Source organism: Physeter macrocephalus, chromosome 13, assembly GCF_002837175.3.
Source record: "Physeter macrocephalus isolate SW-GA chromosome 13, ASM283717v5, whole genome shotgun sequence".
Classification (NCBI taxonomy): Eukaryota; Metazoa; Chordata; class Mammalia; order Artiodactyla; family Physeteridae; genus Physeter; species Physeter macrocephalus.
Genome location: NC_041226.1, coordinates 22,863,698 through 22,877,274, shown reverse-complemented (window position 1 = coordinate 22,877,274; position 13,577 = coordinate 22,863,698). Strand labels below are relative to the sequence as shown.

The 13,577-nt window shown below is 42.8% G+C and overlaps 1 pseudogene; it reads left to right on the top strand.

Annotated features, from left to right (window-relative positions):
- Positions 1-1,495: 1,495 nt before the first annotated feature.
- LOC102991462 (antigen-presenting glycoprotein CD1d-like) lies at positions 1,496-2,199 on the top strand (annotated as a pseudogene).
- The last annotated feature ends 11,378 nt before the right edge of the window (positions 2,200-13,577 follow it).

Sequence of the window (13,577 nt, the reverse complement as noted above, 5' to 3'; positions counted from 1 at the left end):
TTTAGATAAAAATATATGTAAGTTGGAATATTTTCTTACTCTGCTCCAAAAGATTGTCTTGCATGTCTACCAGATACAAATACTTCATTTTAGAGAACACTGATCTATAAAATGAGTAAATGTTCCCTCCAAATAGAGGAAACCTAGGAGTCAATGGTTTTAAGTTCCACTAGACATTGTTGAATTATCCAGTAAAAAGGCTAAAATGCCTTTAAGAAAAATATTATTGCCTCTCTAAACTAATTTTGCTGCAGGAATTGAGGGAATCTAAGAAGGCGGCTGATGATAACCAAAACTGGAGATCAAATTAAATGTGAGCTCCCTGCACTTCTGAAGGTGGCCTGTTTCCTGCTGTACCTTTGACATTGTGCTCGGTCCTAGGACAGATGGAGGAGGCTACTTCGTTGAAGCTTCTATTGGTCAAGGAACCCAGATGAGTCTAAGATCCATTCAGAATACTCTTCTCTGAATTCTCTTTCCCGTCTCAGAGTATCTAAGCCTTTTAAAAATCAACTTGCTCTGGGACTTCCCTGGTGGCGCAGTGGTTGCAGGGGACACGGGTTCGAAACCTGATCCAGGAAGATCCCACGTGCCGCAGAGCAACTAAGCCCCTGCACCACAACGACTGAAGCCCGCGCACCTGGAGCCCGTGCTCTGCAACAAGAGAAGCCACCGCAATGAGAAGCCCGCGCACCGCAATGAAGAGTAGCCCCAAGTCTTCTAGAGAGAAATCTTGGAGTCCAGTGGGTGCAGGGAAGCTGCTTGCACAGGGGAATCGTGTGCGGAGTAGCTGCGTGGGTGTGGCTTTGTTCTGCTATTTCTTTTCGTTTAGTGCTGGCTGTGAGCAGGGCTCTGGGGGCTCCGTGCTGGGGATGCTCTCGCCGGAAACCACCTAGATACTGGGGGTCCAGTCCAAAAGGACACAGACATGCAGGTCTAGATGCAGAATATTTCCAGGGTATCCGAGCATCCTGAAACGTTACAAGAAAGGTCAATAAGTGTTGCACAGCATCCAAACTGGAAGAAGTTCAGCAACAGGAAGGCAGTGAAAGATCTCGTCCTTCGCCAACAGCAGCTGGACGCGTACGGACGGTCTGGCGTGGCTGAGGGACCTGCAGGCCTACACTTGGCGCAGTGACTCGGACACCATCTGCTTCCTGAAGCCCTGGTCCCAGGGCACATTCAGCGACCAGCAGTGGAAGCAGCTGCAACAGACATTTCAGGTTTATCGCAGAAGCTTCACCAGGGCCGTACGGGAATTCGTCAAAATGTTGCACGTCGGGCTTCCCTGGTGGCGCAGTGGTTGCGAGTCCGCCTGCCGATGCAGGGGACGCGGGTTCGTGCCCCGGTCCGGGAGGATCCCACGTGCCGCGGAGCGGCTGGGCCCGTGGGCCATGGCCGCTGAGCCTGCGCGTCCGGAGCCTGTGCTCCGCAACGGGAGAGGCCACAACAGTGAGGGGCCCGCGTACCGCAAAAAAAAAAAAAAAAAAAAAAAATGCTGCACGTTGACTATCCCTTTGAGATCCAGATGTCTGCTGGGTGTCTGCTGGGTGTGAGGTGCTCCCGGGGAACACCTCAGAAAGCTTCATCCGTGCAGCATTTCAAGGAAGAGATGTCCTGAGTTTCCAGGGAACGTCTTGGGTGTCAGCTCCAGACGCCCCACCTTTGGGGCCAGATGGCCTGCAGGGTGCTCAACGAGGACCAAGGGACCAGGGAAACAGTGCAGTGGCTCCTCCACGACATCTGCCCCCGATTTGTCAGAGGCATCCTGGAGACAGGGAAGTCTGAGCTGGAGAAGCAAGTGAAGCCCGAGGCTTGGCTGTCCAGTGGCCCCAGTCCTGGGCCTGGCCGTCTGCTGCTGGTGTGCCATGTCTCAGGATTCTACCCGAAACCCGTGTGTGTGACGTGGATGAGGGGCGAGCAGGAGAAGCCTGGCACTCAGCAAGGTGATATTGTGCCCAATGCCGACGGGACTTGGTATCTCCGAGTAACCGCGGATGTGACGGCTGGGGAGGAGACTGGTCTCAGTTGCCGAGTGAAGCACAGCAGTCTAGGAGACCAGGACATCATCCTCTACTGGGACTGGAGCCAGGCCTCTGTGGGCTTGATTGCCATGGCAATACTGCTGCCCTCCTTCTGATTGGTGGAGGCTTCGCATTCTGGTTTAAGAAGCGCTGCCTCTATCAAGACATCCTGTGACTGTCCTCACCACACGTGTCTGTCTGGACCTCAGGATTTCAAGGCTTCAGTGCTCAGAATTTGAGGGTGAAAGACAGCTACGTTGAAGAAGCAGAGAACAATCATAAGGCAGCTTTTGTCACGTCCTTTGAACATTTTATCTAAGAGGATTTAAGTTCTTTTTCAGTATATTACAAGTGTATAAGCCCACGTGGTTCTGTAAAAACAGAAGTGCAAACTCAGATACCTCTCAGGGACAAGCAGATAAAGGCGGGGGTGTAAGCGCGTGTGTGTGTGTGTGTGTGTGTGGTCATTATTTGAATGATGGAATCTGCAGTGAACCGGAAAGCACTTTTCCCGTCCAAAGGAAACAGGTCCAGCTGTTTGCTATCAAGTATAAAGTAAGACCCTGGCTTGCCTGTAACCCACATTTTTTTCAAGAAAAGTGGAAGTCTCGGTTTATATGTGAGCACGCCTGATATGAATGTGTTGACTAAACTTTTACAATATTTGGGGTGTGGGATACCCCAAATACACCTCTGCTGGCTGACGACAGCCCTGGGGCTCCCAGTTTGTGTCTCTAATGTAAAAAGTTTGTCCTGAATGACATATCGGCAGTTTCAGGACCTAGTTTCTATTGTGAATTTGGATTTATAAAGAGGGACATTTTCTCTTTAAAAGAAAATTAAGCTGTAAGAAACAGAGGTGTCTCAAGCTTTTTACTTGGTGTAACTTGATTAAAAGAGGAGAAATCATGGTGTATTTATATTATGTAGAAAAAGCTACTTTTGGTAGGGATATTTTTCTCAAGCGGTCCTACTTATAGCTATTGAATGAGACAATATGTGGGCTGGGCTGAACCCATGTGGGTAGGCGTGAGCACTAGTGATGATGACCCCACTGTCTGCTCTATTCTCAGCCGAGAGAAAAGAAGCAGGAAATGTAAAGGAGCAGCAACCCCACCTGATGCCAAAGAAATCAGAAGGCCAAGTTAAAAATCATCTGTTAGCTATCAGGGGAGTCATCTCTTGGCACTCAAGGCCCTCGAACATCCAGGAAAATTGAGACTAAACTTTTGAAATCTTTGCTTGAGAAAATTAAGACTTGGCCTTTTCTATTTATTTATTTATTTATTTTTTTGCGGTACGCGGGCCTCTCACTGTTGTGGCCTCTCCCGTTGCGGAGCACAGGCTCCGGACGCGCAGGCTCAGCGGCCGTGGCTCACGGGCCCGGCCGCTCCGCGGCACGTGGGATCTTCCCGGACCGGGGCACGAACCCGCGTCCCCTGCATCGGCAGGCGGACTCGCAACCACTGCGCCACCAGGGAAGCCCAAGACTGGGCATTTTCTATGATGCACTTTCAGGTTGAACCTAGGATGTGGGTGGAAATCCAGCTAGTTTCTAAATCCATGGTTCCCAAACTGTGGTTTCCTGACCTGTAGCCTCATTATCACCTGGAAACTTGCAAATTATTTTGGGCCACCCCCCCCCCAAAAATGAGACCTACTGAAATGAGAAATCTCGGGAGCGGGGACCAGTAACCTGTGTTTTAACAAGCCCTCAGGCGGTGCTGATGTTCAGTTAGAGAACTGCTGTTTGCAGGTGTTGTACTGTGCTAAGCAACGGATTCCTCAGAATGCTAAGTGAAAATGTTGGCCTGAGATTAGTTAAGGAAGGCTTCCTAGAGGGAGGGGAAATTGAAGCAGGAAGCAGAGATACAGTGAGGTGAACAAGCAAGTGCACTGGATCAGGAGACCATAGCCTCCTCTGACTCACTTTATTCCTGTGCCAAATGGAGATAATAATGTCTGTCCTGATCATGCTACAGATTGGACGTCTATGTCCTGTGTCCCCCACCCCCCAACCCCTGCTAATTCATATGTTGAAAACCAAATACCCAAGGTGGTGGTATTAGAAGGCGAGGTCTTTGGGAGGAGATTAAATCATGAGGTCTGAGCTCTTGCGAATGGGACTAGTGCCCTTATAAAAACGGTCCTTGGGCTTCCCTGGTGGCGCAGTGGTTGCGCGTCCGCCTGCCGATGCAGGGGAACCGGGTTCGCGCCCCGGTCTGGGAGGATCCCACATGCCGCGGAGCGGCTGGACCCGTGAGCCATGGCCGCTGAGCCTGCGCGTCCGGAGCCTGTGCTCCGCGACGGGAGAGGCCACAACAGAGGGAGGCCCGCATGCCACAAAAAAAAACAAAACAAACGAATAAAAAACGGTCCTTATCTATAGCACAGGGAACTCTACTCAATATTCTGTTATAACCTATATGGGAAAGAATCGAAGAAAGAACAGATATATGTATAGGTACAACTAAATCACTTTGCTATACACCTGAAACTAACACAACATTGTAAATCAACTATACTCCATGTATAATAATAAAAATGTAAAACAATAAAATGTAAAATAATCAAAAAGTCCTTATCCCCTCCACCATGTGAAGACACAGCAAGAAGTTGCCGTCTATGAACCAGAAAGTGGATCCTCACTTAATCTGGGAGTTCTCAGCCTCTAGAACTGTGAGAAATAAATTTCTATTGTTTTTAAGCCAAAAAAAAGGAGTAGCCCCAGCTCTCCGCAACTAGAGAAAGCCCGCACACAGCAGCGAAAACCCAACGCAGCCAAAAATAAATAAAATAAATAAATTTATTTTTTTAAAAAATCAACTTGCTCTAGAACAAGCTAGACTCAGGTCCCCAAGGTGGAAAACAACCACGGGCCGGTCCAGATAAGATCATCTAAGGCCGGCTCATAGGAGCAGCCCCTTGGAGAGCCTGGACTAAGTTCCAACCCCAGCACGAGGGTTTTGGATGGGAATGTGGTGAATTCTACATTTGGCCCAAGTTAGTCACCACAAATAGCAGTAGAGCTGTGGCTTTTGTTCTAACTCCTTTTCAGCTGCAACAAAGGGACCAGTGGAAACAGGGCTCTAGAGAAGGAGCAGGCCAGCTTGAGTTAAGTGGGGAGCCCTGGGACCAGGCAAACCCCCAGCACTGCTTTAAGGCCTGGCCTACTTTTGTTCTACTGAAGCCAAATGCTGTACTGTTTTATTGGGAGTCTCTCTCAGCTGTAGCCTAAAAAAAATAGTCCTGCAGTAGAAGAAGTAAAAGAAACATATGATGAAACGACCTGCACTTTAAAATACTCCAAGAAATCCACAATTCAATGGAAAGAATATAATTTAAATAAACTGGAGGAAAAGACGTTTTCAGTTTCTAAAGTAGAGTTCCTCGTGTCCACTAGAACTTCTACAGTTAAGGTGAGTGAGTCAGTTAGCAAACCAATACATATATTCTACTGAAAAAAAATTTTTTTTAAATAGTACTTACTATTTGGAATGAGAAATTCTTGTACACCTTTTCATTTAAATTCAAAACTTACAACAGAGCATCCTAAAGTCTCCCTCCTGACAACCCATCCTTCCAGCCACTTAATTCCTCTCCAATTCAGAGAGATGCTGAGACAGTTCATCTTCACTGGCCAACAAATGTGTGACTTGTGGGTAAGTTGGTCTGGCTTATGGGTACACGCAGTAATCCAAGAACAAATCTCAGCAGAAAGGAATATTTGTTAATGAAGGCTTTTTTTTTTTTTTTTAGAGAATTCTTCCATGTATGCACAATATAACAACATCAGTAGCATTATCCTCTGACATGAAGCACAGGGAAAAACCATAGAGGTTATCCGTACTCAGGAGAAAAATATTTTGGCAGAATGGGAAGAGACAACCTAATTTACCTTCTTTTGATTTTCTACCGGATATTTGGAGGCTTTTGACGATAAGGAGCTTCCTATAAGTGTTTGAGTTGGGTTTTGGCACCTGGCTTGACCTAAACTGCCCAGGCACAGCTGGCCCTAATTATTAGGAAATCACGTGTGAGAAGAACTCTGCTTGGCTCTGGAATGTTCCAGTCCATCGGGTGTAAAGTCTAGTCATTTCTCATTAATTTTTCCTTTCTTTTGAGATAATTCTAGATTCTTCCAGCCATCAGACTCTGCCTTATGGAAGAAGCGCCTCACAACCCAACCATCACTCTGGTGTCAGATTCCAGGAACCCAAGGAGAGATTAGTCATAATTTGAGTGTTTGCCAGTTAATCTCCTTTCCCAGGGGGATGAGTGAGAGAGAAGGTAGCAACTGTTCATTCACTACCTGATATTTTACATGCTTTATCTCATTTAGTAATAGATGCCCACCCACCCCACTTATATTTTCAACTTAACGAATGTCATGAAATGAAACTAGTAAAGACTTGCAGCTGTGGTGTAGCCATTCTGGTCCCAGGCATTCCAGAAATCATCATTAACTTTAAAAGGGAGAAGGAAGGGGAAAGGGATGGGATGGGTAATAGTATTTACTAGGCAGAAATGTATAAATATATCTTTACAAATGAGCACTTAAGGTTTTTCAAGTGTCCCAGGTTATCTTCCAGCCCTGGTTTATGAAACCCTGTAATGTCTCCATGTTATAATCCCCTACACCACCATCCCCAAAACAATTCACTGTAATTTAAATAACAAATGCGTGTGACTTAAACTGTCTGGGTGTTATGACAACAGACACATGGCAATAGAGAGTGGTAATTCACTGTTTCTTTAGATCAATTCACAGGCTGTGGGAGCTTGAGTTTTCCAGGCTAGTATTTTGCAAAGTTTAGTCATTTGCATAACATCTTCATACCTTTTAAAACGGAATTTTGAAAATTGTATCAAAATTATACTGCAAACAGTTAAAGGTCAAAGAATTCTATAATTGTTACAAGAAGCAGGCTTACACCCCTGGAAGTTACCACTTTCAGTGTTTCTAAATTATTATTTTCCGGGCTTCCCTGGTGGCGCAGTGGTTGAGAGTCCGCCTGCCGATGCAGTGGACGCGGGGTCGTGCCCCGGTCCACGAAGATCCCACATGCCGCGGAGCGGCTGGGCCCGTGAGCCATGGCCGCTGGGCCTGCGCGTCCGGAGCCTGTGCTCCGCAACGGGAGAGGCCACAACAGTGAGAGGCCCGCGTACCGCTAAATAAATAAATAATTATTTTCCTATCTACCTCCAATTCGTTATTTTTAAAAACAAGTCCTGATGCTTCTCTTTGATTTTTTTATTTTAGCATTATTTATTGATTTACTTCTGTCGACGATCCAGATCAAGCTTAATTTCCATATTCCTTACCCAATTCCGGCTCCACTTTCCATCCTTTCCCATTCTTTCAGTAGAAACATTTGGATAAAATCAATATTCAGTTGACATTACTTTAAGGATGAAAACCCTATTGACATCCGAGCCATGTAGTAAACTGTGATTCCTTTTCCTCTTCTGCACAACTTTTTGTTTTCCTTGGGAATCCTTTTGCAACGTTAATAACAGTACCATGGTCAGATGAGATTTTTTATACACTTTTCACTAATATACCTCCAAACTTTCCCTTAGTTGTATAAATCTTCTCTCTGCATTCATGCTCTTGGTATCCCAAGAGTTTCATCTTCTTGAAGAATTCTCTTCTGGAGTCTTCTGAACAGCTGGGTGAGGAGGGCAGATTTCTGGCTGTTTGGAGTTCTACTCCTTCCTAAGCAGACTTTTAATCACAGTTGTTCTGTTTTCAATCTTTTTTTTTTAAGTTTATTTATTTTTTTATATAGCAGGTTCTTATTAGTTATCTATTTTATACATATTAGTGTATTTATGTCAATCCTGTTTTCAATCTTACCTCCCTACCTCTGCTTCCAGAGGTAATTGATGATACAAATCCCTAAGCCTTTCAGAGGTTCTGAGATGCAAATCAGGTTGCCTCTCAACTTCACCCACTCTTGGCTTAGGATTCAGCTTTCTTGGATCTGCTCATCAATTACCCCATGCTCATCTGATGTCTACGTTCTAAGATTTTGTTGCCATGATATTTCTCTCATTTTATTTGTACTGTTAGGTGCAAATTTTGTGCTACTGTGTATGCTTTAAAACAAATCCTCCTGGGCTTCCCCGGTGGCGCAGTGGTTGAGAGTCCGCCTGCCGATGCAGGGGACACGGGTTCGTGCCCCGGTCTGGGAAGATCGGGAGAGGCCACAACAGTGAGAGGCCCGCGTACTACAAAAAAAAAAAAAACAAAAAAAAAACAAAAAAAAACCGGGAAGATCCCACATGCCGCGGAACAGCTAGGCCTGTGAGCCATGGCCGCTGAGCCTGCACGTCCGGAGCCTGTGCTCTGCAATGGGAGAGGCCACAAAAGTGAGAGGCCCGCGTAATGCAAAAAAAAAACAAACAAAAAAAAAACAAAAAAAAACCCCCCACAAATCCTCCTAAACCCTCCTACACTATTGGTGGGAATGTAAATTTGTACAGCTACTATGGAGAACAGTATGGAAGTTCCTTAAAAACTAAAAATAGAGTCACCATATCCCACTCCTAGGCATGTATCTGGAGAAAATATTCAAAAAGATACATGTACCCCAATATTCATAGCAGCACTATTTACACAGCCAAGACATGGAAGCAACCTAAGTGTCCAATGACAGATGAATGAATAAAGAAGATGTGGTACATATATACGGTGGAATGTTAGTCAGAAAAAAGGAATGAAATAATGCCATTTGCAGCAACATGGATGGACCTAGAGATTATCATACTAAGTGAAGTAAGTCAGACAGAGAAAGATATATATCATGTGACATCACTTCTATGCAGAACCTAAAATATAATACAAATGAACTTATTTACAAAACAGAAACAGACTCACAGTCATAGAAACAAACTTATGGTTACCAAAGGTAAAAGAGGGAGGGATAAATTAGGAGCTTGGGATTAAAATATACACACTACTATTTATAAAATAGATAACCAACAAGGACCTACTGTATAGTGCAGGGAACTATACTCAATATCTTGTAATAACCTATAATGGTTACCTACCATGGTTACCAATGGTAGATACTCCACCTATGGAAACATTACTCTGGTCTAAAGTAGAAACTAAGGTCAGGGAGATTATGTGCTTTATGTCTAACAAGTGGCAGAACTAGGACATGTTTTGGATCTCCTGAATCCCTTGATTGTCCTTACCACTAAGCCAGGCTGCCTGGGCCTCTATATAGATATACTTATTAACTATATACCTGACTTCTCTAAGCGATTCACTACTACCTAAAATGTTACACCATTATTAAATCATCCAGCCACTAAGTAATACACCTGTTTAAAGCTCATAGTTCCAAATATGACCCACTTGTAGCCCTGAATAGGGAGACACATTGGTGGAAAAATCAATGAGGTCAGTATTACTTTCTACTCATCTGAAAAGAATGGTTACTTATTAAGTAATCAAGTTTTCCATCGCGGTTTCCAAAAGTCTTATTCATTTCACAGGGAATAAAGGAAGGGTACCAGAGAAGTGTATGTTCTTTTCTTTGCTGTGTGCAATACATGGGACCTCCAAGTCACAGAGACCTTAACGTATTTTCCCCAACAGAAGGTAGTTCAGTTTGTAAATGGCAGAATCTGTTTGAAAACACATTTTTTTCCAAGCCCACTATTTAAATAGAAATGGCCCAAAGCCAGCATTACTTCAAGCATAGGAATTCTCACATAGTTTATCCTCACCAACAAATTCCACAGTACCAAATTTAGCTTAGTGAGACCAGCATGATGCTGAAAATACTTCTCTGCTGTTACTTGGCAATGGTTAATAAAAGAGGAACAGTTGTTGAACTACAGAGACAGGTTAAATTTTGAAATTACAAGTGTTTTTATAACTAATTAAAGCCAAAATGAAAGACACAAATTTGAGAATGATAAAATCATTGAAATAGCACTTTGGAGTTTATTTTAACAAGACTTGATCTGTGTAATATATTTTGGTCCCCTATAGGGTACATATAGAATATTATACTTTTTAACTTATAACAGTCTAACTTCAAATAATATCATTCCACTTTAAGTAGAGTATAAGTATCTTACAACAGAATGTCTATTTCTTCCTTCTTGTCTTTGTGCTATTTTCATACATTTCGCTTCAACATATATTATGAATCCCACAAAACACTGTGATTATTTTTGGTTTAAGTAACCAATCAACTTTTAAAGAAATTACACACATTTCTGGTACTCTTCAATCATTTGTGTAGATCTTTTTCTTGTATGGTATCCTGCCCAAAAAACTTCCATTAATATTTCTTGAAGTGAAGAACTTCTAGTGATGAATTATTTTACTTTTGTTTGAAAAATTTTTATTTCACTTTTATTTTTGAAACATATTCACTGGGTATTAAATTCAAGATTGAAAGTTTTTCTTTCATCACTCTAAAGATGTTGCTCCACTGTCTTCTGGATTACATAGTTTCTGACATGAAATCTGCTGTCATTGTCATGCTTGTTCCCAAGTATGTAATGTTTTCCTATTCCTCTGGCTACTTTTAAGATTGTCTTACCACTGATTTTCAACAATTTGATTATGAAGTGTCTTGGCAGGGTTTTCTCAATGTTTATTCTGCTTGGTGTTGGTTGAACTCCTTGATTCTGTCAACTTATAGTTTTCCTCAAAGTTAGAACATTTTTATTATTTCTTCAAATATTTTCCCCACCACCCACACCATTTTCTTGGCACTTTAATCATGCATGTGTAGTCTACTTGGATTATACCTGTATCATCTGCATGTCACTAATGTTCTATTAATTTTTTCAATCTTTTTTCTCTCTGTGCTTGCTTGGATAGTTTATATCTCTATGTGGATAGTTTACATTGCTCTGCCTTCAACTTCACTATCTTTTCTTCTGCAGTGTCTGATTAACTATTAATCCCAACCAGTATTTTTCATTTCAGATATGGTATTCTTCATCTTTATATATCCCATCCAGGTCTTTTTTTATATCATCAATTTATCTTCTCATCATGTTTATGTTTTCTTCTACTTTCTTATACATGGGGAGCACATTTTAAATAGCCATTCTCATGTTCTTTTTTGCTAATTCATCATTTCTCTAATTTTCTGGGTCTGTTTCTATTGATCAGTTTTTCTCCTGGTCATGAATAATATTTTTCTGCTTTTTTGGCATACTCAGTAATTTTTGCCTAGACACCTGACACCGTAATTTGACATTGCTGTTTGCTGAATTTTGTTATATTTCTTTAAATAGTGTTTAGCTTTATTATGGCAAAAGGTTAAGTTACTGGGATCAATTGGATCTCTTCAAGTTTGATTTTAAGCTTTGTTATGGTGGGTCCAGAACAACTGTTAGTCTGGGGTTTATTTAGTCCCACTACTGAGGACTCTACTAGGAGGTCTTTCTACCCTGGCTGGTGGGGACACAAACTATTCTCAGCCATGTGTGAGCTCTAGGAAATGTTCAGCCTGCTGCTTTGGGGTGGTTCTTTCATCTCAGATACATTCTCTCATGTGCACATAGAGCAGTGCTCGGCCATTGTTTCAAAAATGACCCCTCTGCAAACCTCTGGATCTTGCTTTCTCTCTTTGCCTAAATTAGTTTGAATTAGGTTTCTGTCACCAATGGATATAGGCAATCTTTTATATCAAACACCGAGATGCAGGTGAAGTATAGGGAAATGGTGAGGCACATGTCAGGAAAACTGGTGATTTACAGAGAAGAGCTCCTCTCCCCACAGCCTGCTGCTACCCCTATCTGAGAGGTGGCAAGCAGAGCTGAGCCTCAGATGGTGATAACCAGGCAAAATCCAAGCCAGGAACACTGATGGGCCAAAGCTGGACAACCTTACCTATGGCCTCTTGTCATTTCCACGTGCTGCCTCATGTATGTCCGTGGAGGTGGGGAAATGGATGGAGGTGCTTCATGCTGGCTTGAACACAGACCAAAATCTACTTTTCTATGCCTTGATGGCATGTAGCTCCATGGCCCCAAGGTGCTGTTGACAAGGCAGAGCAGTGGCTTCACATTTCACAGTGTTTCCATTCCTCAAGTCCTTGTGGAAGTTTCACTGTGTTCTACCAGTTTATCAGTTTAAGCCCTGGGTAACTACAAGCAGGTATGTACAGAGATTGGTTAGGATGGGGGAGCACCCCACAGCATCAAGGTGCTGATGGGTTAGTTAGGAAAGAGTGTTGCTGCCTTCATTTCTCCTGGTTGGCTTTGGCTCCCTTTCCCGTTTGTCCTTTGGCAGAGATGCTGAATGCTGATGAGGTACCTCTTGGACCCCTACCAGAAGAGTCTCTAATTAAGGCAATTAGGTGAGAGCTGGAGCACACTGTAGTGAGCCATGCAGTGTGCCAAGGGTCTCCCAGGTCAAGAGACCACGTCTCAGCTCTGCTGCTGATGGTCCCCTGGGGGAGTCTCAATAAAATCAAAACAAGAAGAAATCACCCTTCCTTTTGCAAAACACTCCAGGGTGTCCAAAATAATGCAGGGTGACAGTGACAGGTCAAGACAGAGCAAGGATAATATATTTTGCAGTATCAACTTCATTTCCTGGTTGATGAATTTGGCAAGAACCACATCTCTGACAGACAAATCATGATAAAATTTTTAAAATGTAAAACTTAAAGAAAAAAAGAATATTGTGGGGAGACCCATAATAGTGAATATTTCTGTGGGAAATCACTATGTGGTAGATACTTTCATAGGCGACTTCTCTATTTCTGTGAAAAAGGTATTAATTCCCATTTTACAGATACAGAAAGTGAGGCTCCAAAAGGTTAAATAACCACAAAACTAGAACCTAAAATGTCTAAGAAGAATCTTTCTTCAGCATCACAGTGCCTCTAGCTACACCACGCTACCCTCCCAACAGCTGAGTACCCCACTCCTGCCACTCACATGTGCATACTTGAGGAAAGCAGATGAGACTTCTTTCCTATGGGAACTTGGCCTTCTGGCTCTGTTTTCTAATTTTCTTTAGAACTCTGAGCAATGGGCCTCTTCCTCTCCTTATTAGATCATGGTACCTGGTACTGTTTCACCAAAACCAAATCAGTGGCAACTACCAAAAAAGCACATTCATGCCAATGTGATAAGCTGGCTAATAGCCACTTTTCTTTCAGTGTCACAGGGCCCTTTAATCACCAATGCTGTTTACTTAATTTTTTGCGTGTGATAAAATATACATAAACATAAAATTTTCCCTTTTAACCATTTTCAAATGTACCTTCCAGTGTGTTGGGCACAGTGACATTGTTGTGCAACCGTCTTCACCATTTATCCACAGAGCTCTTTTCATCTTCCCAAACTGATTTTTGTTTTAATTTTTTATTGGAGTATAGTTGATTTAAAATGTTGTGTTAATTTCTGCTGTACAGAAAAGTGTATCAGTTATACATATACATATATCCACTCTTTATTAGATTCTTTTCCCATATAGGTCATTACAGAGTATTGAGTAGAGGTCCCTGTGCTATACAGTAGGTCCTTATTAGTTATCTATTTTATATATAGTAGTGTGTA